This window comes from Xenia sp. Carnegie-2017, unplaced genomic scaffold, assembly GCF_021976095.1.
Source record: "Xenia sp. Carnegie-2017 unplaced genomic scaffold, XeniaSp_v1 HiC_scaffold_6, whole genome shotgun sequence".
Lineage (NCBI taxonomy): Eukaryota > Metazoa > Cnidaria > Anthozoa > Malacalcyonacea > Xeniidae > Xenia > Xenia sp. Carnegie-2017.
The window spans coordinates 21,238,047-21,262,639 of record NW_025813526.1 but is presented as its reverse complement, the minus strand read 5'-3'; the positions used below and the strand labels follow the sequence as shown (position 1 = coordinate 21,262,639).

Below are 24,593 nucleotides of genomic sequence, written 5' to 3'. Positions count from 1 at the left end.
ATTACGTAGTTTAATAACTGTGATGAATATGCATTTAAATTTAACAAAAGTTCTGAGAGTAACAATTCTGAGAGCTGTTTTAATAAAACGTTGAAAAAAGAAAAAAGGTGCGGAAGAAAAAGCTTCGGTTGTCAATACTGGACCATGATGTTTTACAAGAAAGCTAATTGGATTAGAGTGCTTTTTAATCGCGCCTCAAAAGTTTGCAGCATTCAATACTTTTTATATGGCTATACCTATATTATTTTCTCACATCTTTTATTCACTGACCTAAGATTTGTCGATATAATCAGCAAAGACAATTTCTTACCAAAGTGACGGCAACACGAAATTGACCCTAAGGGGAAAAGGGCTAAAGGACCAATTACATTGACAAGCAGCAGCCCGTGATGAAATTCTACATGCTTTGCAAGAATGAAAATTAACCCCGGACGTTGTGTCATTTCTTTGTGAAGACTTTTACGATTGCATGGAACACAAAGTTAACTCAATCAATGCATATTTTAATACATCTATACTTTTCGATATTTATTCACTTTGAATGATCATTTATTCACTCGACTCTTTGGTGTTAAGTAACCATTTAAACATTCAATTATTAAGGAAATTATTACGATCATAAACTGCGTCAAAAATTAATTTATTTTTTTAAGATTATACACAGCTGAGGAGGATGAAAAGGTTCTCAGGTTCACAGAAGAAAATAAAAGAAAAGTTTATTCCAACGAGTTTTAGGAAAATATTGAAAAAGAAAACGTAATGCATTTTCACTTCGACTTCTTACACAGGAATTAAACAATTTTACTAAAGAATCTATCTTCATCTTTTTTGTTTAGCTCTTAAAGCTCGTACCAACTCCCCAAGAAAAAAATCTGCTCAATGATCATAGTAAGGAGAAAGATAATTTTGCCAAAGCAGACAGATTTTTATACGAAATGTTCAAGTCGTATATGTGAAATAACTGCTTTAATTTCGTGTACCAAACGTACAAATCTCTTTTTTTGCTTTTAGAATCAACCGTTACGAACAACGATTGGCAACTTTGTTTTACGTCAAGCGTTTCCCAGGGCGAATGGGCGATATAAAAGCAAATGTTAAAGGTAAAAGATCATAGAATTTCTGGGAGGAATTCCAATCTCTATACTTACATAAATAATAGCAAACGCAATTAGGATTTGTTTTAGATGCAGCACACTTTCAAAAAAATTATCGCCAATTATGAGATAAGAGTACTATAATTAAACAATTTAAATCCGACATGTCACGCTGATATCCTCAAAGTACTTTTTGAAATCTTATCCGAACGATAGCAAGCCCGTGCACTCACACCCTAAAAAGTAATTCTGAATCCATTTTTTTAAAAGATGTCATTTTATTGCTTGAAGTAAATGTCTGTTGTACATGACTACAATACATTTTTATTTCAACAGCTTTGATAGAAGCATCTAAGCAAAAGTTTCGCAGCAGAAAATTCCGTGATTTACTTGAAGTTATCTTGGCCTTTTGGAAATTATATGAGTCGTGGAGCAAGAAAAAACGCTTCAGTGTTTAAAGTTGCCAGTATCAATAACACCATATTCAAAAATCCAGTGTATAGCATGTTATTGATAATGGCGATTATAAACTACATTGTCATTCTTTTGGAGCAAAAGATTTGTGTGGAAGTATTTATAGATTCATTTTTTAAAATTAAATTTGATGGTCTCGTCTTGGGTTCTTGCAGTTTCCGGCCATACTGCAGCTTGAGGAGGAAATAGATGATGTTAGGACAGCTGCTAAAGTCAGGTGAGGATAGAATGGGATCATAAATTATGGATTTTTATCATTGATAGGAAAGATTGATTGCTCTAACGAAATTTTTTTCCAGTCTTGTAGAGTTTGAAAAAGACGTAAAGAATTTAAAAACCGAACACAAAACAGTTGAAAAGGTTTGTGATTCGTCCTTAGAAAAAGAGATAGGTCTTTAACTTACAACTGCTTCAACTTTTCTTACAGGAGTATGAGTATCAGTGTAAAAAGAAGGATAAATTATCTGGTGATATTTTCGTTCAAGACACTGGAGCTTTTCTCGCAGCTGCAGAAGTGTCGTTCAATGAGCTTGATGATTCCTGGAAGGAGATGAAAACAAGAGTGAGAATTTTTTTATTTTTATCTTCAGCCATGAAAAAGGACACATTAAATATGTTTCTACTTTTAGTACGAGAAATCTGTTTCGGCGTTTGGTGAACAATTAAAAACCAGACTCCCATGCACCCGTAAGAACAATTAAGGTACGCAATCGCCCTTGTCCTTTCGTTACCAGAGATATTAAACAACTCATAGATAACAGAAACAGCCTCCATCGTCGATTTCTCCAGACGCGTGACGCGCTGGATTGGAAAAAATATAAAGCCTCACGAAACACCGTCAAACGGGTTCTTACTGAAGCAGAGAGAAGTTACGAGATATATGAGATGTATGCGCCATGATGGCAGCTTATCACACAAAGTGGCTCTACAAAATTTTATTCGTATGCTATTTTATAAACTTAATGTGGATTTATAATGATGTTTAACTACTATCAAGACTTCTTTTGGTACAACAAAACTGGTCTTCCTCAACAAACACGCCGCCAAAGGAGATATTTTACACAAATTTATGCTGCGACATTCAAGACAGCAATCAAGCATTTAAAAGGAGAATACAGCTTCGCATTGGTTCTACCTTGTCTGACCCGCTAACCATTAGTCACGGAGTCCCCCAAGGAGCCATCCTTTCACCATTACTGTTTTGCATCTATACTAACAACCTTCCAAACACATCTTTAACTTGCGAAATCGAATCCTACGTAGACGACTCGAAAATTATCAGATCTTTCCACATTCCAGTGTCCGAAAACAGCAATGCTGGAAATAGAGGAAGATCTCCACAGAGTCGCAATTTGGTGCTGTGAAAACCACCTCCTTATCAATCCAGAAAAAACAAAATTTCTTTTGCTTGGCACGCGACAACTTATAAATAGACTGCCGGCGCAGCCATCCCTGTCCTTCCTAGGTAGAATCCTGACTCCTGTGAGCTCAGCCAAAGACTTAGGTTTGACGTTGGATTCTCATCTATTGTATGATGGTGACATCTCTAAGGTAGCGTCTTCATGTCTGTCCAAGTTAATGCAAATAAACCGTGTAAGACAAAGTTTTGACCAAACCACACTTCTGAAAATCATGTCTGCCTTAGTTTTCAGCAAAATGTTTTATTGCTCATCCGTGTGGTCGAATACCACCAACAAAAATATAACAAAACTTCAACTGCTGCAGAACTTTGCCTGTAAAATCGTTACGGGCACCAGGAAATATGACCATGTTTTGCCACTCTTGCCCCAATTAAACTGGAAGCCTGTTCAACAGTGTCTAGACTATCGGGACTTAGTCTTGACGTACAAATGTGTAAATAACCTTGCCCCCGAATATCTCTGCAAAAAGTTCCATAAGAGTCCTCACGATCGGGCCACCCGTAATAGAGACCTATTTCAAATTCCGATGTTCAAAACATCATCGGGCCAACGCACATTTTCATATTGGGCAGTCAAATTGTGGAACAGTAAGAAAGCTTTAAAAGATCTTTTGTAGTTCCATCTTGTAATGTTACTTTTATCTTTAAAATCCTTTTAATAATAATCTTTTTTACATACATTTATAAGACAAATATGTATATGTATTCAATTTTGTAAATAGCTACTGAAAAGCCCTATAGGGAGTACCTATTGTTAGTCATTAAAGTTCATTAAAGTTCATTAAAGACCATTACCTCGGAATTGTTCTTTGGCATTTTTAACACATTTTTAGTATTTTTTGCCGTAAGTCTCTTTTTGTTGTTTTAGTTCTGTTTAACGCATGCGCAGTATATATAAAATAACAATAAATTGAGTGAACTGAGTCTTTGTTTCAGGAGGTGAAGAATGAGAATGAAAAACGTAAGAAAAAAAAACTAGAGGAAGAAAAAAGAGCGAAAGATCAAGCTGAGGTTAGAAACAATGAAAGTGTCCTTTTATACCTTGTAGAGCGAGCTATCACAACGATGTCAGTGTAGGCATGGGCGTCAATCCTGCGATAATTGGGGGGGGGGACCATATTCATATATTCTGTAACGCCAGGCTGATTTCTTATGAAAGTGATATTGTTTTGAAAAGAAATTAGCCAGGCATAGCAGCATATATGAATATGGTCCCCCTGATTAAGACAGGATTGACGCCCGTGAGTATGTTTGATGATTTCGTCATGTGTTTTCAAGCTATAATCGCTTAGGTCTGACATACTGTATTTTGTGGCTTACATTGACGAGTTAGTTTGATTTAACAATTAGGAATGTTAACGAACATTTTTAACTTTACTTAACTTTTAAAAACAGTTCGCGCCAATTAGTTTTTTATACAACGGACTTAACCGCGTGGTTAAATTTAACTACCTTTTAACTGCAAATAGTGTAGTCAACAAATAGTTAAGAGCTTTATACAACAGGCACCTGATAATTAAGGCGAGCATGTTATCCTTTACCAGTTAAGCCTAGATTGAGATTTTATGCATAAAGGTAGTCGACGATTCTTTTCTGGCTTCAAGTTTTAAATAAAGCTCCAAAATACAAAAGCAATTGTTCTTGTTCAATTGTACTTTGATCTTTCGTTATGCTCTATGTGATTATTTACTTTGACTTATCTTGAATAATTAAAATCATTATTGTATATAATGCATCTATTAATCAATATTCGTTTAATTTCTCGATGATTCTCCTTGAGTACTTTAGTTCCAAACTATCTACAATTAACTACAAATTTTGACGGTAAGTTTGTAGATTAATGGCATACATGCGTAGCACATTTGTTGTTCCAATCAATGTAAAAATCTGACACAAAACTTAAATCTTTTATAGTACAATGGATAAACAATTAAAAAGAGACGGTAAGCATTCAGTTATTATTGAAACCACGTCCATAGATATAGAAAGACTAACTGTGCGATTGCTGATAAGCCGTCATATTGCGTAGCAAGTGCCATTTCGGAACTCGCAAAATTATTGTTACTCATTTACTGTTAGTGATAAAATACAGACAATAGGTTTTCCGTCTTTTGCTTCGTTTCATTGCCTTATAACTCTTCAGGCCGACAACATTTGTAATCGAATCGTCATTACAAGTATCTAAAGTAATTAAATTAATCTTAATGCTACATTTTATATAATTCTGATGAAAATATCATTTGCTAAATTTTATGTTAAGTGAAAACTTGGTAATTTTGGTGCGTATGCCCCCCAAATTGATGATTTTATTGGCATTTATCAATCATGAAGCATATTACTGTAATGGATAAAGCATTTACAAAAAGATGGAGATATATTACATAAAAACTTAGTACTTCCTACAATGCCCATACTTTTTATAAAACCTAAAATGTCAAATTGACATTGTAGTTAAGAATGCAATCACTAATTTCTGGTAAAAGATATAATATACTTTTCAATATATGGCATGTAATTATAATGTTGAGTTTAATTGTGAAGCTTAAGTACATTATAAGTAAAAGTTGACATTGATACATGCATTGATGTAGAAAAGGGTAGTTAATTCTTCATGGTTTACTAACAACTAATCAAGGAAGAGACAATGCTGCAGGTTTGGCTAATGATATTTCTTTATTTTTTACTGATACCACTATCAGTGGCTTATCTAGCAAATATTTTTTGGTCAGGTATTGCATACAAAGCCCCATGCCATACAAAATCATGATTTTCAATCATACGTAAAGTAAGACATAAGTACTTTATTGAAGTTTAATTTACAAATTTTAAATTAGAAACAAAAATTATAAAGGTTTCTAAGAAGTCAAAATAAGAATTACTGTCTTAGTTTTAGATATCAACTTTATAATAAAACCGTAACTTAGTAATACAACAACAAATATTCAGACATGCATGTACTGGTAAAGATTAAAAGAGAATTCAATTTTTGAAGAGTAGCAATATTTCATCATCCCATCCTTGATGTAATTTAAAATTAAAACATTTATAATTCTTGAAACATTTGCAAACCTTTCAAAAAGTACAAATAACTTACAAAAAATCTTGAAAGGAGAACTCAGCTTAAAATATTCACATATGCGTAATTTCCTACCTATTGTTTATGATGACGACAACAAATTAACGACAACTGTTCAAGTCAATTATTAACAAACTTTAACACAAATACAATCGAACTAGTTCATCCAATGATTTCTCTCAATCTCCAACCATCAACCAAAACGTATCCAAATTTTGGATACCTTATAAAGGCTTACAAGGAACAAAAATTATTTATAAATTTCTTAAAAAAACTTTGTAAATATCTCATCAAACCAGTTTAATTTATTATTATTTTTGAAACAAAAAAGTCGCTTTTTTTACTTCCAACGAAGACAAAATCTCACCCTTGTCACGTTTCAATGTCGTATGACAAATTACTTCCCAGGTTGTAACAAATCTTACATTGCTAAAACTAAGAGATGACATAAAACCCGACTTTATGAGCATACCACACAACATGAAACAAACGCTATTGTACAAAAGTTCTTAGAAAACCAAAAAGCACAGAACATTACATATCACAACAACAGCACACTTGATCATAAAACACTTTTTGAAAAACCTAATTCAAACATTACCTAACTCGTACTTAACAACTATAAAATATTTTCTTCGTTACTTTCTTAAACAGAAACCAACTCTTACTAACGGAAGCACTCTATTAAATCACACAAAGCAAAACTTAATAATGGAATTAAAGCCAGCAAGGAACTGTCGCTATTTGCTTTCACTGCCTCAATCAACTAATCATTCCCATCCAACACACATCCTGCACTTTCGCTAAAATGACTTAACCAACATATAAGTAGAGCTTCTGTTGGCTTGTAAATATAGTCTGAATTTGTAACAATATCGAAATATTACTTTTCACATAAAATCCCTTTTTTCTTTCTCAAATATTAAGTTAAGCATGAGTCTTTTATTCCGAGTATGGCTCATATTATATTACCCAATCTTAAAACGTAATTAACTTTCATCACTGACCATTATATCTAATGCTTACATTGTATTACTTTCAGTTTCAACTGCATTCAGCAGTACAAGAAATGATGTATTGGAAGAGGTAATTATTTATTATATGATTTATCAATATAGAATGATTTCTGCAATGTTGTACGTCTTGATAAATTTGTATATGCAAACTTTACGACATCACACACATTATTAGTGTTTTTTGTCTGCTGCTTTTTGCAACTTGACTTTCGCATTTTGTCATAAAATTTTCGTAAAATAACTAAAAAGATCTTCTGCTTGAGTTTCAAATTAGCTACGAGACTGGGAATTTAACAGTTTTACATGTATTGCGGCTATTGCCTGTGATAAATCACCATTGAGCGTCTGGACACAGCGAATGATGTTAGGAATTCATTGTAATCGAGGGAGCAAAGTCGATTTGGTTTTGTTTCTAAACAAGTTCTGTGGTTTTGGTTTCCCAATTGTAGAATTGTTCTCTAAACACAAAAAAATCAAATGAATTGACTCAATGACTGGAGTTATTTTTTACTTGTGCATGTTCAATATTGCCTGTTATGTTTGTATAAATTATTTCCCAGTACAGCACTGATTCGTTATAAGTACCGCGCTATATTCGTTATATATAACCGTACGTCTTGTTTCCCAAGTGCAGGAGTCACCATTGCACTGTGGTGATAGCCGGGAGGGCACATTGTATATACACTTTGTATATATATATAGAGAAGTGTATAAAAAATTTTGTCTTTGCTGTGCCAAGCTTGCTTAAATTCGCGTGTATGTTTAGTCTGTGCACGTCCGATTACTTCAGTTTCTGTCCAGTGAAATGTGCGGTTGTTTCCGTGGGTATGTTCTGCCGGTAGTGAGTTCGGACCTCGTCGTTTTATGGCGTTTTTGTGTGCTGTGAGTCTTTTTTTGATTTTCTTTAATGTTTGTCCTATGTATTGTTTTGAGCTGTCTTTACATGGTGTCATGTAGATCACGTCGATTGTATTATGGATTGTTACAAGTATTAAATTTCAACAGCAATCATCCAACACAACACAAAATAAGCTGCGTTCGAACAATTTTTAACACGATAAACAGTCATTGTAACACCGAAGAAGCCAAGAAATCCGAACGCACCCACTTACACTCCACATTTATTAAAAATATTTACGCTAGAAACTTTATAAACAAAACTATAAGCAAACTACAAGACAAAACACAAACCGACAAAAGCAACAAGAACACGGACGAAACAGTAAAAATCGTCACATTACCATACATAAACAGAACATCAAAATGACTGCCAGACTTCTTCGACCAATTATTATTAAATATGCCCTCAAACCTACACAAAAACTTAAATCATGTTTTACCAAACATAAAGACAAAACAACAATTCGTTATACAACTGACGCGATCTACATGATACCATGTAAGACGGTTCAAAGCAATACATAGGACAAACCTCTAAGAAAATTGAAACAAGACTCACAGAACAGAATAACGTCATAAAACGACGAGATCCAAACTAACTACCGGCAGAACATACCTATTTAAACAACCACACATTTCACTGGACAGTAACTGAAGTACTCGGACGCGCACGAACTAAACATGCACGCGAATTTAAAGAAGCTTGGTACACTAAAGACAACGACACAATAAACAGACATATCGACAAACACATCGTATACTCACAACTAAAGAATGGATTAATTTTAAAACTTATATATATATATATATCTATATAGGAAGTTTTGTTTATTTGAATCTCCGTTATTACAGTGCTCGATGCTTAGAGCAGAACATAAATATTGATAGAAGAAGAAAAAACACAAAAACTACAATTTCATCCCAACAAGCCTGTTTCGTGATTTCTCACTCTTCAGATGATAATATTAAATAAATACAAAAGCACGTGCCAACTATATGTACAAGAGGAAGTTAGGATTAAAATTAAGGTAGAATTACATAAAAAGCCAGGTGTACGATTACAAATTAGATAAAAGTGCCTTGTGTCCATGGCAACAAGAGGAGACAAGTTTGTTACGTTTGTTGAGTATATATATGTATAAATATCCAAGGATTGCCTGTTAGACGGCATGACTGTTAGTGGAGCATTAATTTAATGGGGGACTCATGTATTCAGATGTGTTTGATTGATTTCTTTTAAAACTAAATTTCTTTAAAACAATCGGTTGCATGCAACAGAATATATGGGTAAACACCCAATACCCAAATTAGCGTTAAATAATGCGTCTATAAACAACTAGTCCATGATGTCATGCTAATTTTTCATTTGGATGTAAATTTTTATTTAAAAAGCAAACTATGTTTCAATGATTTTGTTAAAGCGAGGGTAGATATCAATTTTTTAAAATCATTTCTGAAAAAAAGATTTGCATATACAGTGCATAGTCACATAAGTTAAGTAAGTCTGCCTCCCGTCATAGACCTTATCCCTTCCGTCGGGGAATTCTTGTCGCCAGACTGGTAGTATGGTAAAAATTATATTTTAATAATTTTCTTCATTTTTACGTAACAGGAAACAAAAATGGAAGTAGTTGATATGACCGAAACATATTGTGAATACGGTAAGTATAGCAGAAATGTTTACTTTATAGTTTTATATAAGGAAGTGTTGTTAGAGAGTAAGACTAGGGCATTTCTAGTATGTGCTAATTAAAGTCTTACTGCTTTTTTCTGTTTCATTTGAACATCTGTTGTAATAAATTAAAATATGATAACATATTCCCTCATAAACTGTCCAAATCAAGTGTGCTTTAAATATTCGTTTATCTTTATTCTCAAGTCAACGTGTATGAGTTATTTGTATATTTTTTCAGTGTTTTAGCTAACCAAGAAATTTTATCCTGCAATATAAATTGTTTTGTGTTCACTCAGTGCAGTAAGAAAAATCTACTAAACAAACAAAGAAATAAAAATGTTCTAAAATTTACATACCAGTACGGCAGTTCTAAAATTTGCCAGACTGAGCAGGCCACAGCTTTTTCGTGCTCACGCTTAGCGACTTTAAGGATTGAAAGTAATCAAGTTTTGTGAAAAATAAAAATCTAGAGTGCTCTAAAAGCATCTAATCATTCTATGTTAATGCTGACTTTTAATCCATCAGGATTCATTGTTTTATGCATTATGTGACTAAAATATTTTATTTAGGGCCCATTCACACTAACACTTTAAATCGATTCGAAATCAATTCGAGTCCGTATGAGGGCTAAAGTGAACACTTGTAAGTGATGCGGAAACAAATTCGATCCGAACTATTTTGGGCCACTTGAGAAGGTGGTCTCCAATCGGATTAGTTTAGTCTGCATGATAATGTGAACATGCAACACGAAAAGAATCGGATCAATCTTGATCATTTACGTGTTTTTAGCTTTGTGACCAGACTTTTCATGCGATCTCATGCTTTTCTTTCTGCTGTGTTTGCTTGCAGCAATATTTTACAATTCAAGAAGTAACACGATGCGACGCTTTGCATTCTTTTGTAAGTATTGCAGCATTTTTTGTATTATACTAGATCTTTTCGCTGATTTTTTACGTTCTTTTGGCATTCCCGTAAAAGTATGCCCATTGCAGTAATCTCCGCCTTTTGTATTCGTGTTAAATATTGTTATTATCAAAGATTCAAAGATGGTTTTGGAAAGGCGCCAAAATTTAATGTCGATCATGTGAAGCAAATGCAAATAGTAATTTTACAAGAAATATAGTTGCTAAAGTATGTACCAACAATACCCTATAATTTCACTAAAATACCTACTAATCCATATCTGTCCTTTTAAGTTTCTTATGATACTATGTGATCAAGCAAAAAATAATGCGGATAAAACTTTAACTGTGAACACTCGTGTTTTTTCATTTTAAAAAGAATCGAATTCGAATCAACTAATTCGATTAGCAAACTAATTAAGTGCGAATTGCCATTAGTCCTAGGATGTGGGTTACTAAAAATATGTTTTTTGTATATATCATTGAACTAAAGTACATGGAACGCAACCTCAAGCAAATAATTAAAGACAAATCTTACGCCAGACACGCGAGATTTTACCCCAGACACGCGTGTTTTGTGTTTCGAGATTCTCTCGCGGAGTATTACATGATTGACTACACACGTGTTTGGAGTAAAATCCACGGCATGAAAAAATTATAATGGTTTTGCATTACAGGTAGTGCTCCCTGTATTTTAGTTCAATGGGATATATTAATGTTGTTACCAGGTTTTTGTGATATTTTTTACATGTTTAATCTTTTTATTGTGTAACCAACATATAAATTTTTGCGACAAATATTTGAATAAGGTAAATTACGGTAATCATACGTAGTTCACAACAATTTTGATTAATGTGAAAAATTACCAAAGATCAGTCAATAACAGTAACAGTTTAACTAAGAATTAGTGTAATGTCCTAGATAAATGCTAGTCAAATAAAAGGACTTCATACAGCAAAAACATGGAATGTGTCACACGAACGTATGATGTAAAGAGACATTGTTATGTATAGTAATATAAAAAATGTCGTGTGATGTTCTGATTTAACATGTTACTCTTTGTTACCTAATCTTAAAAAAAAATTAGTGACTATTTTGTTTAATGCGTATAACTCATTACTTTCTATCATAATTCAGGAGGAAGCATTCAAATGGGAGGAGATGAAGAGGAGGTAATTTTTCTACTACTGATTTACCAAGGCAGCCTGCTTTCTATAGTAGAGAAATATAAGACGATTTAAATTTTTCAATCGCTTGATTTAACTTTTGCGATGATGTAGTTCTTGTTATGATTTAATTTATATACGTATATATATCACAAGTCTTTTCTATGTTGGTATACGAATCAGTCATTTTCTTCCATAAACTGATATAAAAGTTTCCTGTATAATATCGTCATAAACTTTGTATGTGGTTGCAAAGAGAAAACATTCCACTATACGATAAAAGCAAAAAAGGTAGAACTTTTACAAACAAATCTGTTTATAAAATAATAAGTGGAAAATATTTGCAAAAAGTGTCATGAAATTATTATTGTGCGCGTAGTTTACTATATCCTTACAGTATCAACAAAAAATCGTTCTTGCAATAGATAATGTTTTAATTTTTTGTTTGCTCATAATCGTGTCTACCTATTTTTTTAATATTGAAGTGAAACGTGAATAGTTTTATGTAGATTTGCACATGTTGTTGCATTAATTAAATTCCTTCTTTACGCTACAGGACATGGACCTTGACATGGACGATGACATGGACATTACAAAATGGGATTGCGGTAAGTATTGTAAATATGTTCACTTTATAGTTGTAATAAGCAGAGTTGTATTGTAGAGTATTTTATTTATATTCAACGTTATAGTAATGTCATGTTTTCAACGTATATATCGTTTCTAGTAATATGTTATAGTTTTACCTTTTTTTCTCCATATAAGTTAATCACTCATTGTAGTGAATTCGAATATATTGATATATTCAGTATTAAAATGTTTTATCAATTGTAATTTTTGGAATATACATTTATGTTAACTCTCATGACTACGTCTCTGAGTTATTTGTACTCCTTTTAGTGTTGTAGCCACTGATCTGATAATAGATTTTATATAGCTTCCATATGTACCAAAAGTAAAGCCTAATTATGTATGCGGCGTTCGTTTCAGTTTACCCACTTGAGATACAATTACTATAGAAATATATGGCTGATAACGTTTACAAACAATTATTTTAAAATATTCAAGACATTTCGCGACCTTGTTCTTATGTCAAATATACGTCACAGATGAGACAAGTCATTTATATCAATTTGACATCAAAATATTCCCGATATGTGAGAAATACTTGCGTTCGTATTCATTTGAAAATTGCTCGTCCAGGAAGACATGAATTTGACCCATCGTTGCCAAGGTATGACAATTCACAGCTTGGTTGCTAAATTCAGAGGCAGTTATGATCTAGAATAATATTCAATGCTTAAAAATTGCAGTAAGAACATCTATTGTGCTGTAAGAAACATGTTTACCAAGCTTTTTTCCTTATCTTGTTTAGTTTTCAATTCTGTTTTTATATTATAAAGATAATTTTATCACCACACCTTGCTTTAAAATTTGGGTATGGCATTTATCAATGTGTAAATATGATAGTTATTGTAATAACATGTGCATAAATCGCCTTTTTTTAAAAGATTTTCGCAACAGAAATTGCATTCGGTCGTAATAAACTGCTATCTGAAGTTGAAAACACTTTTCTATTTCATTTCATATATACACAACAAAACTGTTTGTATGAAAAAAATAATTCGGTTGAAAGATATATTACAAATATGAAGCAAGATGAAATTGTAAATGCACACAGCCTTTACACAGTTTCTAAATTTTAATGCGATAGCAATACCATACATGCAAGCCTAACTACGTTGCCAGAAGCTGCAAAAGAAAACAACCTGTCATTCTTGTTGATAAGGTTTTGGTTCAAAAAATTACGAAAGTGAAACTACTTTTGTGTCTTTAATTAAAAGACAGATTACTTTGGTTTAAACAAACGGCTATTCATATAAATGTATGCAATAGAACAGAAAGGTTTTTTTGAATTCTGATTGCAGTTCACCACATGGAAATACTATTCCTGACGCTACAGCTTTGAATAGATTGCAACTGATACATGTTAGATATTTCGTCATTAACAACCATATATATTCGTTGATTAATACCTTATCTAAATACTATGCTGCTCATAAAATCACGGCAAAAGTAACATAACACAATCTCTAGATTATAAAGAATGTTAAAAAAATGAACTTACCGCAATTATTGAGCATTGAAACTTATCCCAGATCATAACTGCCTTTGAAATTGGTTACCTAGCTGTGAAGTATCTTGCCTTGGCAACGGTGGGGCAAATTCTATTCTTGTACAAGCAATTTACCTTTGAACATAAATGCGGTATTTTACAGATATTCAGATAAATTTGTTGTCAAATTGATTTACATAACTTTTTTCACCAATGACGTATGTTTAAGATGACAGAAAAGGTCGCCAAATGCCTTAAATATTTGAAAATCCTTGTTTATAAACGTTATCCGCCATGCATTTGTATACATATATATTTTAAGCACAGAATTGTGACGTATGGAATGCGCTGTTGGTACTGTGAATTATCCAAGATGATACAGATACAGAGATTATATTACAAAAATGAGATTATTTTCTATTGAACTATATAATACATGAAAGGCAGCCTGTAATATGAAAGCCTAATAATTTATTGACTTGAAGCCAAATATGACCAACAGAAAAGCGTATCTGGAGGTCAAAGAACGTATATCACTCGCGCAAAAATAGACCGTAGAAGAGACTTACTAGTAATTAAGTTTATGCCGAATTATTTCTATGATTAAATTGATTTTGTTTAGAGAAAGAATTATAGTAGAAAAGTATTTTGGCATTAAACGTAACGGGGCTTGATCTTTATTCAGTCTATATGAAGCTTACTATTGAATACGTTTTTTGAAATGGAAAATATTAACCATGAATACGGTAAAAAAGAGCAACATCATTCATTTGTTTGTATCTGAAACATTGCAGCAAGTACCAGTTTATTTGTTGCTCAAAAAAATTCAGTTAGATGTATTCAATAATTTACATGAGTTTCTCCTTGGAACATTTTAGGCTTTGTACGTAAACCTTTTAACAGAATCTATTAGATTTTGCACAAAATTGATATTCGAAATAGGGTTGAAGGTATGTGTAATTTCAACAACGGTAATTTATCTGGAAATCATGAAAGGTTAAAAAAAATTTAGATGAAAACTTAAAAAATTAAACGCTTTGAAAGAATGTCCTTTGCTGCTTCATCAATTTATATAACATGTGAAGGGTATTATTTTATTTATCATGTAAAACAAAGTTTTGTGTAAGTTTGTAGCCACTGAAAATTGTGTTTTTCTGAAAGTAAATTTGTACGTTCACGGAAACAACTAATAATAATTTAATAGTAAATCATTTTTAAAATTTGTTTATGCCAAATAGAAACAAAAAAGTATTTGTGTTTTGGTTTCGAAGCTTTGCAGTTTATAGCTACAAGCTATTTTTTTGTACATTTCTATTGGACGTATGTTAACATTGCGTGGAAAGACTGAGCTCTAATGGCATCAAAATATCTGCTGGCGTAGCCTTCCATCTATTTAGTTTAACGGTTTGAATTTATCCGATCAAGTTTTATAAAAAAGAGAAACAAACAGCAATCAAATTGAGCATATATTTGAGTGATATAGATGAGGAATCACGAATTTATTCACCGATAATTGTTTTCGCAAAATGTTCACTTCGTTTATTCATACGTTTTATTGCTAGAGATATTGTGCTATTTTCATATTTGCTTCTCGAATGGTTTACTATATCTGAACAAAGCATCCTACGGGCTGCTGAAATGTAGCGTTAAGAAAAAATTGAAGTAATTACATTTCCATTGTTGATTCATCTATATCATGCAGTAAACAATATTAGTAATAAACTGTGTGTTTTTTAGTGTCCATTGCATAACTATTTTTTTGAATTTGTTGGTAATGGATAATAAAATTTAGGGTTTAAATTGATAGTTAAAGTGTTATGTCATGTGATGGGTATTGTCTGTGTATGAGGGCTCAATGCGGATGTTTTTAATAATCATTAATTCAATAGAAATTTGATGAATATATATTTGACATTTTATATGATGACTGCATTTTGGAACATAATGGAAGTAAAAGTAAAAAAATCTCATATTCATGCACATTATACTACTTAAAAAACCACTTTACTGCCTATTAAATAGTTCATGCATTATCATAATATGATACACAAAATGAAGTTGATCCAGCTAGATGTTAACATAACAGATAATTTTTAGCAATGAGATGATGAATTTGAACAAGTGACTATTTCACACAAATTCCCGTCATGTCAACGAATTCACACAAATTTATGCTAAAAATTATTGCTGTATGTTTCTTTTTCTAACAAAAAAATGATTGGATAGATTTTGAAACAGTCAGTTTGCAAACACTACAAAAAATTCATTTTCATAACATAATTTAATATATATATCTTTTACCCTCTTATTTCGCTACTCATAGATGTATATACGTATGTTTAATACGTTTATATTTCTGAAGTAATTTTTATATCTCGTGGGTAACCATTAAGGAATTTTGCATATATAATAAACTATATCAAGTCTCTTTTCAGATTCGTAGTTGTAGCTAGGGCAGCCCATTTGAAAAGCTGTTGTAATGAATTAAAATTATATTAACATATTCCCTCTTTAACTGTTCATATGAAGTGCGATTTGAATATACATTTATCTTTACACTCACGTCAATGTTTCTGAGTTATTCAGAGGCCGCGCAAGCTCTGCCTCTGCTATTTGTGTATATTTTCAGTGTTTTAGCTATTTAATCAGTTTTATCCTGCAACATAAATTGTTTTGTATTCACTAGTAAAAAAGAACAATTTACCATATACTAACAAACAATGAAAACATAAAATTTACATATCAGAACGACAGTACTAAAACTTGCACTCTGACTAAGCCACAGAAACTAATCAAATTTTTTCAAATATGAAAAACTATAGTGTTCTTAAAGCACTTAAACATTCTGTGTTTTATGGATGTGTTTGCTTGTTGCTTGCGGTGAAAGCGCAAAAAATATTTGTTGATATACAAGCAATTTAAAAATAGAAATGTGCATGTTTTTTGTTTATTGTAGCAAATTACCAAAGATCTTTCTTTAAAAAATAATAGTTTGACTAAGAATTAGTGTATTGTCCTTGTTAAATGTTATTCAAATTAAAGGGTATTAATTCATACAGCGACGGAATGGAATATGTCACACGAGCGTATGATGTAGAGAAACCATGTTTTGTATAGTAAAATATAACATTTCGTATGATGTAGAGATAAAACATTTCCAGCTGATGTTCTGATTTAACAAGTTACTGTTTGCTGCCTAATCTTAAAACATAATCACTGACGATTTTGTTCAATGCGTATAACTTATTACTTTCATTTTTAATTCAGGAGAAAGCAGTAATGTCAATAAACAAGATAGAGAGGAGGAGGTAGTTATTTTAATTATGATTTATCAAAGCAGTTTTCTTTCCTTAATACAGAAATATCAGACGATGTAATGGGGGAGGTAAGTTTGTCTTAAAGTATCTTTACTATCGTCGAAATGAACCACTACTATAAACATCACTTGTTAAGTGAGTTTGTATGGTAAAATGTTGTAAGTTACTATTGCAAAAGTAACTAGTTTCAAAAGCATTTTACGTACCTATACAAGTTCCGTTAACGGTAACTCGTAATATGTTTCTTAAACGTGTAACATTTACAGTAACTATTTACAGGTAATCATATTATTTCCAATATACGGTCAACAGTAATTCATTTTTGAGTTGAATATTTCGACAGTTAAATTAAAGCTTTGTTAAGGCGTATTGTCTGGGCGAAAGCGAGGTTTCATATATTATCATACATACCTTTGCTTTTATCAAGTTAACGATATAATAATTGAACGTTTCTGTTTTAGCAAACGATTGACTTGCAAAGTTGTTCGGAAATGACGGAGATGATCAAACGCAAGATCGTCAATACGGAGGCATTTCCTCATTTCCGATCTATTCTTCAACATTTTCTTCGTTTTCCAAGTATGTTGTCTATTTCATGTGGATCTTTTCGTAGTGGTGTAGCGTATGTTAAGTTTTGTTGACTTCAAGTGCCCCATTTTTTCTCCGCTACACCACTGACCTTTTGTTGAATATTTTAACAAGAAGACAGGTGATAATTTGTTATATCTATCTGCCTTTGATGGTTTAGTAAGTGAAACGAGCCTTTTTGAATTTTAAAGTTTACCTTAAACACTATAAACTATATATTTAGACGAAAATAGGGAAGCAAGAAAAATTTGGTCTCTGGTGGATGGAGTAATCCAAAAAATGACATTTAAAAGCGAAGATGGCGAAGGTTTGAGAAATTGAAATGAAGATTTTCATTTTAATGGTAATCTTCGGTGCTAATGTGTCATGTATTTTAGATGTGGAAGAATTGCGAAAGAGGCTAGCTAAGCTTTACATAACAATTGACTAGCAACACAAGAAAAGGTCTCATTTTTATTTTTAATTTTTTATTTTACGCTATCTTGGTATGATTCCCATTAAACGTCTTGTTTTTTATGTTAAAGGACGGAGTAAAGGAAAGATGGAAACAAAAAATATTGAATTAGAACGCGAGACTGCGGAGAAGAAGAGGCATTTAAAAGAATGCAGGAGCTTGACAGCAAAGTTAACAGTGCTGCCATTCTTGTAAAGCAATTATCAATGTTTTATGATATCATATTTTTGTTTCATGTGAAGATTTTTTTATTTCCTAGCTTGAAGCTCACAAAAAAGTCTTGGAAAAACTTAAAGAGATTGTCGAAAAATCTGGTGGGAAAATTCCTGAAGATTGCAACGTTGAGCATTTTGTCAAGAATAGTACTGGTGCCCCACTGAAAATTCCTAATCTTGAAGAACATGCTGATCCACCTCCCCCTTCTCCGTTAGCTGGATTACTTCTGGTGTCACCATCACTTACACCTTTCGGGGATGCAATACCAGGTGACATTTTTATTTGCGTACAATAAATTTGATTATTGTGATGTTCTGAACTGAACATCCATCATTTACTCTCTCTTGTTATTCAAGGTTTATCACTTCCCTCTGGACCCTTATAAGCCCCTGGCATGCCAGGCGCATTAAAAAAGGAAAGGCAAATGTATGAAAGCCTTCGCAAGATTTGAAAGCATTTAATTGGTCGAAACTGACTCATGTAATTGAAGTGTTATGTTATGTATTGACATTGTGAGCGAGGTCATTCATTAAAATTTAATATTGTCATGCATGTCTCTTTATGTACAGAAATTTTCTTTTCTTGACCAAAATAGAAGGAACAGTTTGGACGGAAATCGACGACTCGAAGGTACCGATTTTTTGTTTAGTTTCGAATGTTTTTTAAAGCAGTACTTTCTTGAAGGTGTTTCATTCAATTTATTTACTTTTTGCTTGATCAGATTCATGAAATCATGGATTTTAACGACTTTGATCGCATGTTCTCATCATATTAAAAATCTAAGAATGACCAGGTACATTTTGTGTTCGTTTTACACTTTTTTCAATGGTCTATATTCTTTGTTGAGAGCAATTTTGATTGTTCATTTCAGAAAGACGGTGGTGCAGAAGCTTGTTTGGCTCCGGAACAAAGGCAAAGAATTGTCATTCATAGATAGTAGGAAAGCCCAGGTTCGGTGATGCTATCAAATATGTTGAGTTGAGAAGTGGTTGTTGTATTAAAATTTGCATCGAGATCTTGTTTTTGTTTAGAACTGTCAAATTTTGTTATCAAAACTGAAAACTTCTAACGAACAGTTAGCGCGAGCTGTTCTCACCATAGATAGGGATGGCGAATTATCTGTAGAAATGCTCGACACAGGTAAAATTTCACTTCGAATTCTTACATGGGAATTAAACATTTTTACTAACGAATCTATCTTCATCCTTTTTGTTTAGCTCTTAAAGCTCGTACCCCCTACCAAAGGAAAAAATCTGCTCGATGATCATAGTTAGAAGAAAGAACAGTTTGCCAAAGCAGACAGATTTTTATACGAAATGTCCAAGTATGTCGTATATGTGAAGTGACTGCTTTAATTTCGTGTACCAAACGTACAAATCTTTTTTTTGCTTTTAGAATCAACCGTTACGCAAAATGATTGGCAACTTTGTTTTACGTCAAACGTTTCCCAGAACGAATGGGCGATATAAAAGCAAAATTTAAACGTAAAAGATCATAGATTTTCTGGGAGGAATTCCAATCTCCATACTTACATAAATAATAGCAAACGCAATTAGGATTTGTTTTAGACCCAGCACACTTTCCAAAAAATTATCTCCAATTATGAGATAAGAGTAATATAATTAAAAAAAATAAATCCGACATGTCACGCGGACATCCTCAAAGTACTTTTTGAAATCTTATCCGAACGTAACAAGCCGTGCCTAAATAGTAATTCGGACTCCATTGTTTTAAAAGATGTCATTTTATTGTTCGAAGTAACTGTCTGTTGTACGTGACTACAATACCTTTATTTCAACAGCTGTGGTAGAAACATATAAGCAAGTGTTCCACAGTAGAAAATTTAGTGATTTACTTGAAGTTATCTTGGCCTTTGGAAATTATATGAATCGTACAGAAAGAGGAAACGCTTCAGGGTTTAAAATTGCCTGTATCAATAACTTCCTATTCACAAAATCGAGTTCGAACAGCAAAATTAATCTTTAGATTACTTGGTCATGCTTTTGGAGCAAAAGGTTTATGTGGAAGTATTTATAGATTCACTTTTAAAAATGAACTTTTATGGTCTCCCTTGGGTTCTTGCAGTTTCCGGCCATACTGCAACTTGAGGAAGAAATGGGAGATGTTAGGACAGCTGCTAAAATCACGTAAGGATAGAATGGGATCATAAATTATGGATTTTTATCATTGATAGGAAAGATCGCTTGCTCCATCGAAACTGAACTCAAAACAGTTGAAAAGGTTTATGATTTGTCCTTAAAAAAAGGGAAAGGTCTTTAACTTTCAACTGCTTCATTATTTCTTACAGGAGTCTGATTATCAGTGTAAAAAGAAGGGTAAATGATCTGGTGATGATTTCCTTCAAGAAACTGTGGCTTTTCTCACAGCTGCACGAGCGTCGTTCAATGAACTTGATGATTCCTGGAAGAACATGAAAACAAGAGTGAGAATTTTGATTCATTTTTATCTTCGGCCATGAAAAAGGACTCATTAAATATGTCTCTACTTTTAGTAAGAGAAATCTGTCCCGGCGTTTGATGAACAACCGAAGACCATTACCTCGGAAAACTTCTTTGGCATTTTATACACATTTTTAGTATCTTTTGCCGTAAGTCTCTTTTTGTAGATTTAGTTCTTTTCAACGCATGCGCAGTAGATATAAATTAACAGTAAATTGACAGAACTGAAACTTCGTTTCAGGAGGCGAACAATGAGAATGAAAAACAAAAAAGAAGAAACTAGAGAAGAAAAAGAAACTAGATGAAGCTCAGGTTAAAATCAATGTAATTGTCCTTTTATACATTGAAGAAGTAGCTATCATAACGATGTCAGGATAAACATGGGCTTCATTCCTGCGATGAAAGAGAGGAACCATATTCATGTATTCTGTTATGCCACGCTGAGTTGTATTGAAAAGAACTTAGACAAGCATAGCAGAATAGATGAATATGGTCCACCCTTCAATTAAGGAAAGAATTGACGCCTATGAGAGTGGATGATTTTTTCATGTGTTTTCAAGCTATTGTCCCTTGCCATAGATCTGACATACTGTATTTTGTTGTTTACAACCGACTAGTTGGTTTGATTCAATAATTACAAATGTTATAGAATAACTTTGAAAACATCGCATCTTTATTACATGTTAGTAGACGTTGTGTTTGTACATGCAGATTTGTGCAGTCCTAAAAAAGACTGTTAATGTTGGTATTGACTTCCGTTTCAATATCTTAGTGTTAAACACCGCTGGTCATTTTGACTCTGAAAGACTGCACTAACTACACTAACTATATCTACAAATACATAACGGTACTCACGAGCTTAAACAATATGTTTCAATATTTTCATAAAAATATCGATTTTCTTTTTTCCAGCAAAAGGAACGAAATCGCCAAAAGAAGGTGGCAAAGAAAGTAGCGAGTGGCAAAAACTAGAACCGTACAAACGATGGCGAATCAAACAGGAGGGAGTTCAATGACTTGATATCTGCATTAAAATCTGGTGACGTATTTAGTGACGACGTCAAGAAATACGGGGGGCGTCGTAAGGTAAAGCAAGTAGAGAAGTTTGCCGTAACATTTTGAATTATCATGTATAGTATTATTGCACATTACAGAGTAATCTTTAATTATTAATGCTGTGGAGAATAATACAGCATTCACATTTTTACAGATTTTAATAGTAAAAAGGTTGTGTTTTAAATATTCCAATAGATTAATGTTTCACTTAATCAGATTCGTGAGAGATTTCAGTCTTATTATTAAAATCCACGTGTCAGCAGATTTCAAATTTTAGATGTGTATATTGTTTAAGCTCTTGTGAAAAACAATGTCTGTCAATTACACCTTTAATACAACCAATCACAGACAAACAGCCAGCTTGCACAATGAGTTATTTTTATTTCATCGACTTCCTTCATCGAAAATGGCCATTAACTTAGATTTAAGAAATTGAACACATCTAGTTGAGGGTTGAAGTTAACCATGGTTATACCGATGGTTATGGGATAAACACTAACATGGTTTAAAGTAACTCTAATTAAGCATGGATTAAATTTAACAAAGAGTTTGGCAACTTATAGGTCAATCAGTTCCAGTGGTTCCAGTACTTTGGAAAGAAGTCAAAAGAAGCTTTGTAAAATAACGGCTCTTAAAAATGGACTGAAAAACTTTAAGCTTTTAAGATAAACAAGACAATAAAAGGAAAATTTGCCATTCCTACATATACATCGACGCTTTCATGCCATGGCAGTGCAATATGTGAAGATTTTTCTGCTGAACATCGCAGTCAATTGATAAACCACATTGGAAAGTGTCACAGGAATGATCCAAATTTCCATTGTTTGTTTGGCATAAGTGGCTGTACAAGAACATTTAAAAGTTATTGTACTTGGTGAAACCATGTAAAAAAAGAGCATTCGTCGCAGCCAAATAATGTTGAAGAGCATACAAATGTAAGAAATAATAATGAAAATGATGAAAACGGAGGCCTAGTATTGGAAGAAAATATCGATACCATAGAAAACACCAGATTATCTGAATTATATATTCTCAAGATACAAGAAGAGTTCTCGGTGCTGCAGACTACTGTTACAATTATTATAGAAAACGCAAAATCACTCATTCAAGACACATTAAAAACGGTGGAAAATAAAGTAAAAAGGCGATTTGGTAATGAAAATATTTCGTGTCAAAATGTGCCTGGGATGCAAGAGATTTTTAAAGAGAACAACGCAATAGCCAATCCATTCAAAAACTTGGAAACTGAAGCACAACAATGACGTTTTTACAATAACTATTTTGGATTAAAGGTATTACATGTAATTAACAAGAACGCATAAACATATGGTAAAACAATGAAAAAGCCGTCTATTACTAGACGTCTTTCCTTTTTTTAAACAGGAACCACCTAGAATTATTCTGGGTCAAAGAAAGTCTTCGAAAGAAGAAATGGTGTGGTCGGACTACTACAAAGGCTTTGACTTTCGTTTCCATGTGATTGGTTAGACTTACTTAACTTTAAGCGGGTGGAAAGGTGGAAAGTCTCATGAAACACGTGTAACATGACAAATTCATTTTAAATGGGACAATTATTTAGACTGCGCATAAGAATGTAAACGTTCGGAATGCGATGAAAAACAATAGTACGGTGAATGTGAGGATTCTTCATTCATTTCTAATCAAGCAATATTCTGATACTTGCTCAGAAAGCCAAGGTTTATATCATTGCTTTTTGATGGCAACGATAATAAACGGATCATGTCAGCCGAGATATGACCGCTAAAAGTTATATACTTGCCTGTTATCGTTATAATAATTCACGGCTTTGAGGTACGAATTTTATTATTTTAGTTACAAATTTCCAGATGAAGCATTGCTTTTTCCACATTTCTTGTGATTACTTTATGTTGTTCTTTGTACGTAAATGTCGATCATTATTTTTTTTAGTGCTCCCTCCATGGGCACAAGATAGTTTTTAGAAGTTTGCATTCTTTCAATGTTTCATAAAACTACGGAACTCATATGTGCCATAGCTCTAGCCTCCAACGTGCATAGGTTTTGCTGCGCATTAAGGTTTTAGGTTGTTGAAGTGACAGAAATTTGTTCATATTAATCAAATATAATCTGAAATATAAAGATTAAATAAATTACAATTATTAGAAAGTCGCTACTCAGAGTTTTATGCCAAAGTTGTTATGTTTTTCTTTTACTTCTCTTCGCATCACATGAAAGTGTAGATTCAGGATTGACTGGGAAAGATTTGGTTAAAATGAACAAATTTTAAATTGCTTTGAGAACAACTAGTGTATGTGTATTATAGCTGTTTCTTCAGTTATTGGAAGAAATATGGCTGCTATTTCCTCAGACTGTGCAGAAATGTGTAATAACTTCCCTGGTTCGTTTATAAACAAATTTGAATAATCCAACAGTTGATCTTCATATTTTGTTGTGTAATGACAGGTGCAATGAAAAGAATAACTTTAGGTACATCCCACTCATTAGTTTCTTAAAAAGCAAAGTTTATTTTCTTTATCAAAACCTGAAGGAGTTTGTATGATTTCCTTATTTTCTGTAAAAGAGGAAAAACCATTTACCAAAACTCAATTTAGACATTCTCTTTGAATTATAACAGTTTTTGTGTGCCTGATGTTTCTCTTGCATCCATTTTAAAATGTGCTTGTG

At 32.7% G+C, this 24,593-nt stretch overlaps 2 long non-coding RNA genes across 3 annotated transcripts; both read left to right on the top strand.

Annotated features, from left to right (window-relative positions):
* Window positions 1–1,549: 1,549 nt before the first annotated feature.
* On the top strand, window positions 1,550–21,131 carry LOC124458069. 2 transcript variants are annotated; one of them, XR_006952982.1, is made up of 4 exons: window positions 1,550–1,785; window positions 1,868–1,928; window positions 20,723–20,857; window positions 20,927–21,131. It is a non-coding gene; the product is annotated as an uncharacterized LOC124458069 (long non-coding RNA). The 2 variants fall into 2 exon arrangements; XR_006952981.1 differs by lacking the exons at window positions 1,550–1,785; window positions 1,868–1,928 and adding an exon at window positions 20,598–20,655.
* On the top strand, window positions 17,622–18,189 carry LOC124458072. Its single transcript, XR_006952985.1, has 2 exons — window positions 17,622–18,051; window positions 18,122–18,189. It is a non-coding gene; the product is annotated as an uncharacterized LOC124458072 (long non-coding RNA).
* Window positions 21,132–24,593: the final 3,462 nt, after the last annotated feature.